Genomic DNA, 10,000 nt, shown 5'->3' on the forward strand with positions numbered 1-10,000 from the left:
GTCGTCAGCAGTTTGAACTAACTGGCTTTGTCGTCAGCAGTTTGAACTAACTGGCTTTGTCGTTAGCAGTTTGAACTAACTGGCTTTGTCGTCAGCAGTTTGAACTAACTGGCTTTGTCGTCAGCAGTTTGAACTAACTGGCTTTGTCGTCAGCAGTTTGAACTAACTGGCTTTGTCGTTAGCAGTTTGAACTAACTGGCTTTGTCGTTAGCAGTTTGAACTGGCTTTGTCGTTAGCAGTTTGAACAAACTGGCTTTGTCGTTAGCAGTTTGAACTAACTCGCTTTGTCGTTAGCAGTTTGAACAAACTGGCTTTGTCGTTAGCAGTTTGAACTAACTCACTGTGTTGTCAGCAGTTTGAACTAACTCGCTTTGTCGTTAGCAGTTTGAACTAACTCCCTTTGTCGTTAGCAGTTTGAACTAACTCCCTTTGTCGTTAGCAGTTTGAACTAACTCGTTTTGTCGTTAGCAGTTTGAACTAACTGGCTTTGTCATTAGCAGTTTGAACTAACTGGCTTTGTCGTTAGCAGTTTGAACTAACTCACTGTGTTGTCAGCAGTTTGAACTAACTCACTGTGTCGTCAGCAGTTTGAACTAACTGGCTTTGTCGTTAGCAGTTTGAACTAACTCCCTTTGTCGTTAGCAGTTTGAACTAACTCGTTTTGTCGTTAGCAGTTTGAACTAACTCACTGTGTTGTCAGCAGTTTGAACTAACTCGCTTTGTCGTTAGCAGTTTGAACTAACTGGCTTTGTCGTTAGCAGTTTGAACTAACTCCCTTTGTCGTTAGCAGTTTGAACTAACTCGTTTTGTCATTAGCAGTTATTTGTATGTATATGCCAGATGCCCTTGTGTTTGTGGTTTTGTATTTTGAAAGGAATGAGTGTGCTGATATTGATTTTGCGTAAACAAATGTTTCGCTCCCAGTGCAATGTCCTTTGACAATACACTAAAAAACATAAAATGGTTGAGGGTGGTTTACAAGTGTCTTTGAAAGCAGGGACACAGAACGGCTGTGAGAGATGCCTCGTGAGAATTTACCCGGAACCCTGATCCAAAACGCTGATCCATATTCAAACAAAGATCAAAGCGTCGTCGATGTTGTGAGAGAAACACAGGGGGGAAAAATTATGTTATTCAAATGTAAATATTGCTATCCGCTATGTATTTGTTATTTTCACGAGGGAAAGGGATAAATAGACTGTGACTTGTTACATTTGGCCTTATGAATACAGCCCCACATCACAGAATGCATTTGCCGCACAACTAAATCATCTCTTTCTCTTTCCGAGCCATCCCACCACACTCCAGCCAGCCACGAAGGGCGGCCATTTTGTACATTATCTTTGTCAGAGGCTTGGCGGTATCACCTAGTGTGCAGCTGTTCAGAGGAGTGTGTGTGTGTTGTCCTCCTCACAGAGAGACATGAGGCTGCTGTTGTGCACCATATCGATTAAGGCTGATCTGAACCTAGCTTAATGGCTAGCTGGCTGGTGACTGGTGCCTGGTGACTGGGCCAAGCCCATGGACGTCAGCACATACAGACATCCCTCTGAGAGAGATGGAGGGACCAAGGAGGAAAGGAGGTTGACTCATCCAGTTGGCCCTATTCTATTCCATTGCATATGGACCACTGTTGAAAGGGGTGGAAGTGCAGTGTGGGTGCAGGGCCAATGATAGAGGAAGGGAAGAAAGGGCGGAAAGATGAAGGGAGCCTCTGCTGGCAATGGGGTGCCACAGATCAGGAACCCGCCTTTATGCTAGGAAGGAAGAGGAAGGGCAATGCCTCTCTGCTCGTTGGTTGGTTGTTTGCCACCCGTCCGTCCGTCACTCCCTACCAGCTGCTGGGATGTCGCTGGCACGCTCTCGTGGGCCATTATCAGCATGGCAGGCCTCCCTGAGCTGGAACCTGGTACTGGAGGATTAGCGTTACCATTAGCAACTGGAACCTGGTATTGTTGCCAGCTGCATTAGCATTAGCGGCTAGCCACCCATCTGGTGGAGAAGCCCAAAGACCAGGCTTTTAGAATTAGCATTAGCAGCTATGCCCATCTAAAGGAGATGGAGAAGCCCACAGACGAGTCTTGATTTTGGGTGTAGTTGGGAGGCTTGGAGCCCGGGCTGAGGCTCTGGACTAAGCATTAGCCACTCTGTAATTAACCAGTGATTTGTCCTGCTGTTTCCTCCTCCGGCTGGTCTCTGCCAGCCTGATTGCACTCTGTTTCATTACGACAGCTCCTCTTGGCTCCCAAGGTGCAGGAGGACACACAGGAGCTGGAGATCAGTGGAGGATAATTATATTGTACTGTGGGAGATGGGTAGGGCCAAGAGGCACAACACAAAACCACACTTTCTAAGTGTGTGTGTGTGTGTGTGTGTGTGTGTGTGTGTGTGTGTGTGTGTGTGTGTGTGTGTGTGTGTGTGTGTGTGTGTGTGTGTGTGTGTGTGTGTGTGTGTGTGTGTGTGTGTGTGTGTGTGTGTGTGTGTGTGTGTGTGTGTGTGTGTGTGTGTGTGTGTGTGTGTGTGTGTGTGTGTGTGTGTGTGTGTGTGTGTGTGTGCACGTGATGCGCTTGTGTGTGTGTGTGTGTTTATGACACTTCCATCCAGCAAATGTAACCTTGAGTCAGCCATTTTCCCTCCAAAATATATCAACAACCGCTGATTGTATTGGCTAGAGATGCTCTAGCTGGGCTAAGTGCCTTCTTTTGGATCATGGTTTTCCCCCTTGATTCTAGAGGGTTAGTTTGACCTGTAGATAATAGATGTGTCATTATCTATGTGAAACGTTTAGTTCAATGTTTAGCAGGGACCGCCGTGTGTGTGTTTTTGTGTGTGTCTGTTCCGCTTGCAGGAACCCACTGCGATTAGGAAAATGAAGCGCTTAGGGTGGATTGAGTGGTTTGACCTAGCATTGTTTTCCTCTCCAGAGACAATGGTAGCCGCTTCCACTAATCAATAGCTTGGCCCAAATGTGAATACAGTGTGTGTGTGTGTGTGTGGAGGAGGGGGAGGGGGAGGAGGGGGGGAGGAAGGGGTAAGAGAGAATGAAAGGAGAAAAGAGGGATAGAGGGGTGAGAGAGAGAGAGTTAGGAGGGAAGAGAGAGAAAAGTGTAGGCCTGTATCTGTAACAAATAGCCATGTGTTTTATACCCAGGGTGCAAACAAGCCACTAACCTTTTTAAACGCCCTGGGGTCAGATAGCTCTTGTCTGAATTGGTGCTTTGGAGAGCGGGGTGACATCTCTCCCTCATTTAAACAGCCCTTCCTGTCGCCCGTCGCCTGCCACTGTTATCACGGGGACGGCAAATGGCAGGGGTAATGAGGCCTTAATGAACTCCCAGCAGGCCTGGCGGCGGCTGCGTGGATCGCCGTGGCGACCGCAGCCATCGCCTTTAAAATCTTCCCAGATCTCAGCCGGGCCATAAGACAAATGAAGAAGGGAGAGTCAACAGAGTGGCTATTTGCCTTGACTTTGTATGCTCTGTGTGTGTGAGTGTATGTGTGTGTCTGTGTGCTTGTCTTAGATTGGGTGTGTTTATCGACCATGTCAATGGCAGTGGCTGAACTCTCAGTACTCTGTCTTTTTGTGTACAGTATGTGTGTGTGAATGTGTTTGTGTGCTCGGGTGTGCATGCCAGCCAAGGTCTGTGGCAGCACCCTAGGTAAGTGTGGGCAATTGGGCAGCATCCTCATCTATTCTCCTCCTCTTTTCTGATTTTCCCTCTCTATTTGATCCCGTGATCATCATTCAGCTGCTGGCTCTCTGCTGCTGGTGCACCGCAATTAATAAAATAACACATTGCTTGCTCTCCCTCTCTCTCTCTCTCTTTCTCTCCCTCTTTCTCTCTCTCTCTCCCCCTCTCTCTTCACCCCTCTCTCTCTCTCTTTCTCTCCCTCTCTTTCTCTCTCTCTCCCCCTCTCTCTTCCCCCTCTCTTTCTCTCTCTCTCCCCCTCTCTTTCTCCTCCTCTCCTCTCTCTCTCTCTCTCTCTCTCTCTCTTTCTCTCTCTCCCCTCTCTCTCCCTCTCTTTCTCTGTCTTCCCCCTCTCCCTCTCTCTCTCTCTCTCTCTCTCTCTCTCTCTCCCCTCTCTCTTCCCCCCTCTTTCACACCCTCTCTCGCTCTCACCTCTCTCACTCTCTTTCTCTATTTCTCTTTATCTCCTTTAACAGTGGCCAAGACATCACGGAAAAATAAAACATGCTTGGCTTCAGAGTGCCTGGAGAGGGAGAGAAAAGAGGGGAAAAGAAGTCTATTTTATCTTCATGCCTGCCTCACGGTGCCCCCCCATCTCTTCCTCTCTCTGTGTTTATGCAGAAATACCCTAATTTCCCCCTCTAATGTCTGTGAAATCAAATCACATCACCCTGTGCTCGGGTGCCCCTTTTGTACCTCCTCTCACACTGGCGCTTCCGGTGGCCGGTGGAGAAATGACGAGCTAACAACCCATGAATTATTCATTGAATCACTTTTCTCTCTCTCTCTCCGGCTAAATAGTTTTGCCAATGTGCTGGCCACTAATTTGTGTCATTGTTAAGATTCAAAATGACTTTACATGTTTTTAGACTCAGGGCTTGGTGATAAAAGAGTCTGGTGTGGGGGAAGTGGTGAGGAGGGAGAGGGGTGTTGGGGGTTGGGAGTAAATAATAATCACAACTTCCGTTTCAATTTGAAGATACACTCACTGAATTTTTTTTTTTTTTATATCTAGCACCTAAAAGGTTTCTTCGATTTTCTCCTTAAGAGAACCCTTTGAAAACCCATTTTTGGTTCCAGGTAGAACCCTTTCCACAGAGGTTTCTACATGAACCCAAACGGGTTATTCTATGGGGACAGCCAAAGAACCCTTTTGGAAGCCTTTTTTCTAAGAGTGTAGAGACGTTTGGCGTTTGGAATGCTGAGCTGCGGGTGGGGAGGTGGGGAGTTGGGCTGAGGAGCGGGCCAAGCTAGCTGTATGTCACTCTCATTCAGGTTACGAGCACTAGGCTGTAAATCCACAACGGAAGCATTCAGGGGGAGGGATGATGATAGACCTCAGACACACAAATCACCGGCCGTCGGAAAAAAATGAAAACAATCGTGATTCAATATGCACACACGCCTGCACTCAAGTTACACGGGTCAGGAGAAAACAGGAAGCAGAAGCACACTTCCCCACACCTACACTGTTAGGATACGACACATTTAGATTTAGTGTTTGTGGTCAACAGGCAACCATTTCTACGCTTCCTCAAGAACGTATTAGGTCTGAACTGAAGTGGAACCAAATGGTGATGATTTGTGTGTTCAACCCCTTTGACTCTTCAAGGAGAAAGGCTTTTTAAATTAAACTCAATTTAAATCCCAGCATTTTCAGCCCCAATGCTTATTACTTAGCGGCTGTATGGAGTTAATGTGTAATGCACGCTCGCTAGTTTCCAATAAACCACGCCATTATATTGAATTGCACCGGCAGTAGTTATAATATGCCTTATCTGGGCTATTGCTTACCACTGAACGAGGGAATTGAAAAGAAGAAAGGTTGTTAAGCCCTTGGGCATTTTCCTTCCACTGCGCTGGTAATGGGTGAAGGCCGCCTTTGACGATCGAAATGATCGAAGATACGGTCAGAAGTACCAGTTTAAATATGCAGCGCCATTGATCTTACAGTACACCACATTAACTACAATGTATGCAACGTACCATCGATTTTCCCATCTTCACCACTTATTTCTCTCATACATTGTTTCTAGAACATGCCAGAACATGACGTTGGTTACACACCTATGACCAAACACAATAACTTTAATTTATTCATATTTAAAAAAGCCTGAGGGGAAAGGGAAAAAAAGCCAGATGCAATAAAATACAATAAAAACAGTTTTCTCCGGGTCTGTAAGTCTAACCGATTTCATTACAACGATGTTAACGCTTCTCAAATTGTCCAATCTCCAATCGCCGCTTTTCCAGATTGACTGACTTCAACGGCGGTGAATTTGTTTATTCATATGTATTTATTTCTTAACAAGGCTAAATTGCTGTTTTAGTAATGAACCTAGCCCTCCCTTGACAATTAATCGCTGAGGGGACGCAATGGCACGGGAAAGACATAAAAGTTTATGGACTTGTGTGTGTTACTTTGCGGTGGCTGATTAGTGGCTTCTCTCGAACAGGAAATGAGGCCCATATAGTTTCATGAGCTCATTACAGAGAGGCTAGAGTCCCTACTGTGGCCCAAATGGCCCGCTATTCCCAATGTAGTGCACTACTTTTGGCCAGGGCCAATAGGGCTCTGCACTAGGAAATGGGTGGCATTTGGGATGCAGGCTCTGTCACATCACCACATTAAATAGAGATGCACTAGTGGAGATTGAGCGATATCACCGTCACTGACTGCCCTGCATTCTATTTGGTTCAGTTTAGCCTAATTCATGGCATGCTTGTTTTTTAAAATATCGAAGCCGTTTGTCCACAGAATGCTTAACAGAAGGTGCTGGTCTGGGTGCCCAGGAATTGGGAGGATTTGAAGATGCTATCAAGATGTTATCGAAGTCTTCCAAAACAGTTGAAAGCGTAATGCGTTTGAATATGGTATATCTCAGTGCCAGGGCAAATGACGCATATTATTAAATGCGACACAGATTGTACACGATATAGGGAATAGGCTGCCATTTGGGACACATCCAGTAACTAACTCAGAGAGACACTGCATGGTTTCCGAGGCCTGCGAGTCTAACATTTTCTTCATTAAGACTGGCTTTGAGAGCTGAAGTCCCTGAATCACAAGTCGCACAACTTCCCCATTCTGCATTTATTTATGCACTTATTTAGGACTTCAGTTATTGTGAGAGAAGAAGCCAATGCCCTTAACTCAGCAGGCTGGCTGGAAGGAGGAAGGAAACTTCATCCAACTCCAACCAGAGCTCCCCCCTGGATGACGGCATGTTCAATTTGGAAGAGCGGAGAGCGTGTGTGGCGGCTTTTGAACTCGCCAGTGTTCACAAATCTTTGGCAGGGTCCACGACGGTTCTTGGCACGGTTTGTGATCCATTTGAGTTTGGATGGTGACTGGTGAGATGTCGGAGAGAACTGTGTGAAGAAATGTGATGCGTATTGTCGAGACTATATTTTGCCCGACAATAGTGCGGCCAGAAAATGCATTGACAAAAATGTATGAAAATGTATTCGCTGAATTTGGCCTCGGGAGCATTTTAGCTTGCTGATTTCAGGTGTAGTTTCATGAAAAGAAAGAGCAGGTTGAATGGAGAAAGGATGTAAATATTAATAGCAGAGTAGAAGTCAGAGAATATATAGAGCACGTTAATAAAAAAAATGAAAAATAACTAGAATTGGCCTTGGATTATATCAACGTCTGTTATTTCAAAAAAATTTCAACATTGTTCTCCTCTCTCGATATTTTTCATGTTTTCTGGTCCTCGTTAGCTCAGTTGGTGGAGCATGGTGCTTACAATGCCAGGGTAGTGGGTTTGAATCCCAGGACCACCCATATCTACAATGTACAGTATACAAAGAAATGTCTATAGAAAACAGGTCCAACTAAATGAAGTGCAGCTAGTTTGCAGTCTTTCCAACTTCAGTTTGAAGTGATTGTGTTAGCTGTGTAGTTGACTAGCTTTGAACAACAGTGTCCTGATGAAAGAGCACATTTTCTATGCCAGGTGAAATCACTCATCTTTAGCTCATTGTTATGGATGTATCCAAATAAATGTCACTAGAAAACAGCTTAAACACATGCAGCTACAGTTGTTATTCTGACTGCTGACTGTTTGACGTGACTGTAAGTTAGCCGTAGTTTGCTAGCTAGTAAGGGATACGAATGTAGCCAGCCGGTATGGCAATAAAACATTCTGAAGAAACGACGGGGTCGATAGAAACAGAATAAAAAGACTTAACGACTTTGTTGCGTCTCTGGCAACCGAACCGATAGAACGAACGACCAGCCGGCCTGAATAGCAACCGTAGATTTGTGTTGGGACTATATCTTGTGTGATGTAGTCGGGATATCTTGATGATATCTTGATAAATAAATTCATTCAAATAACACTTTGTCTTGGGCCTAAAACAACAGCCATGCCAATGTATCTTTCAAACACCGGCTTCTCTGGCATTGTGTCGTGACTTCCTGTTCTCCTCAAGGCATACTGACTGTACTACAATAGCAATAGTTAGCAGCTGTATATTTAATCTCTAGGATATTATGCCATTGGCTACCACAGAGGTAAATGATCACTCACAATGTGATAATGGCATTGTTACTCTGACAGATATTGTAAAATGTAAATGTGATAAAACACTTGGGCTGTTCTTTAACATCCATTGTTTTACTCTGATTCTCTGTTGGCTTTCCACATGTCCTCGTCGGATTTGTAACTTTAACAATTTAGTATTGTTATCCCCCTCACCCATATAATTACATATGGAACATATTAATACTTGACATTAGTAATTTGTCTGGTATATTATTAACATATACCAATAACCTTTATGTTCTTCAAATAAAGGATCTCCATGCCCTCACCCCTCCGACCATGTAGAAATCAATGTTACGTTAATTTCCAAACATTTCTTTCCTTCCTCAACGTTAAGCTCCACACCGTAGGTCAGGTCTACAGTGGATGGTATTTATACAGCACTTCACCCCTAGTGAACTCGGCAAATAGACTTAAAGTTCAGCTCAGTGTTTCTGTTGCAGGGCAACAATAAAGGCCGCTACCAGAGCAGATATGATAGATCTAGAGTGGGGAATGTGTGCGTGAGTGCGTGAGTGCGTGCACCCCCATTAGGGGAGGCTTCCCTCTCTCCTTTTCCTCCATTTCTTTTTGCCCTCCCTATCCGCTCCCTCCCACTCTTCATCCACTGAGGATGACAAGTGCTGCCAGTCCCCTCCGCCCCTCCATTTTGACAGACTGACTACTCTATGAAAGTAGCGGGACGTTCCATTCCGGTGACTGATTGGGGGGCGCTTGTTAGTGAGGGTACGCTAACACTAGCCTGGCAGCACGTTTTCTGTCTACTGCGTTGTCTGATTGATTGACCCTGGTCCGCCGTTTTTTTCAGAGGCGCCGGGGCTCGGCTCCGTCTGTTGGGCTGGTCGTTGTAGCGTCATTGTTCCTCGATGGATGGTGATGTCGTCATGACCGTTTGTTTATGTCATGTTTTCTGTTGGGGTTTGTGCAGTTTTTCTTCTCTTTTCTGAAACAGGGAGGGACTACCTGAACATGTTCAATAACAAGCTCTGTTTCGCTTGCCATTGCAAAATGTTCTGCTACGGAGTGCCCTATTGAACCTTGCCTTGAGTGAGTTCATGGAGGTTGTTTTGTTTATGCGCAAGGGGGCACATGGGAGTGTATCAAAATATATTATCTCCCCAAACAGGCCATTTGCTGATGCATAAGCTGTCCCTAACACACACCGGCCTCTTATTAACAAAGGGCAAAGGTTATCAAAGAGGTCAACCTTGACTGGTTCCCCTGCCGCATCCTTCGGCCTAAGGGGACACAACCACACAACCGGCGACCATCAGGCCCAGGGCTCCCTGTCAATGGATTACCAAGGATTAATGAGGGTTAAGGTTGATCGTTGGGTTGATCGTGGCTCATAGGAGAACAGTGACTGTCTTCTCCATTAAAACCCTCTTCCACATGAATGGGTGACAGTAGCCCGATCAGCCATGTTGTTGCACCTTTAGGCAGAGTAGCCCCCCCGACCAATAAAACACAATCTATAATATGCTGTCCTCTTTAGGGCAGAGTAGCTAATCTCCCTTTCCTTTTATCCCTCCCTTCTTCCCCCCTTAGACCAATAGAGCACCATCAATTCCCACTCCCCTGCAGCTAGAATTGTTGCTAGGCAAGAGAAACATTTGTAGTTTTACTGCTAGTGTCCTGCAGTACAATTCTGCACATTTTGCCATAGGGTGGAGGCAAATGTTTGCAGTTTTGAAATGTGATAACTGATTATCAATTGGCCCCACCCCGAATGGTAATTTCACCATGTTAACCAATTTG

At 45.4% G+C, this 10,000-nt stretch overlaps 1 protein-coding gene across 4 annotated transcripts in view; it reads left to right on the forward strand.

Moving 5' to 3' along the window:
- LOC124012776 (catenin alpha-2) overlaps positions 1-10,000 on the forward strand; it is a 711,900-nt gene that overhangs the window by 438,163 nt on the left and 263,737 nt on the right. The window lies entirely within an intron of this gene.

The sequence above is a fragment of the Oncorhynchus gorbuscha genome, linkage group LG24, assembly GCF_021184085.1.
Source record: "Oncorhynchus gorbuscha isolate QuinsamMale2020 ecotype Even-year linkage group LG24, OgorEven_v1.0, whole genome shotgun sequence".
In the NCBI taxonomy this organism is placed as follows: domain Eukaryota; kingdom Metazoa; phylum Chordata; class Actinopteri; order Salmoniformes; family Salmonidae; genus Oncorhynchus; species Oncorhynchus gorbuscha.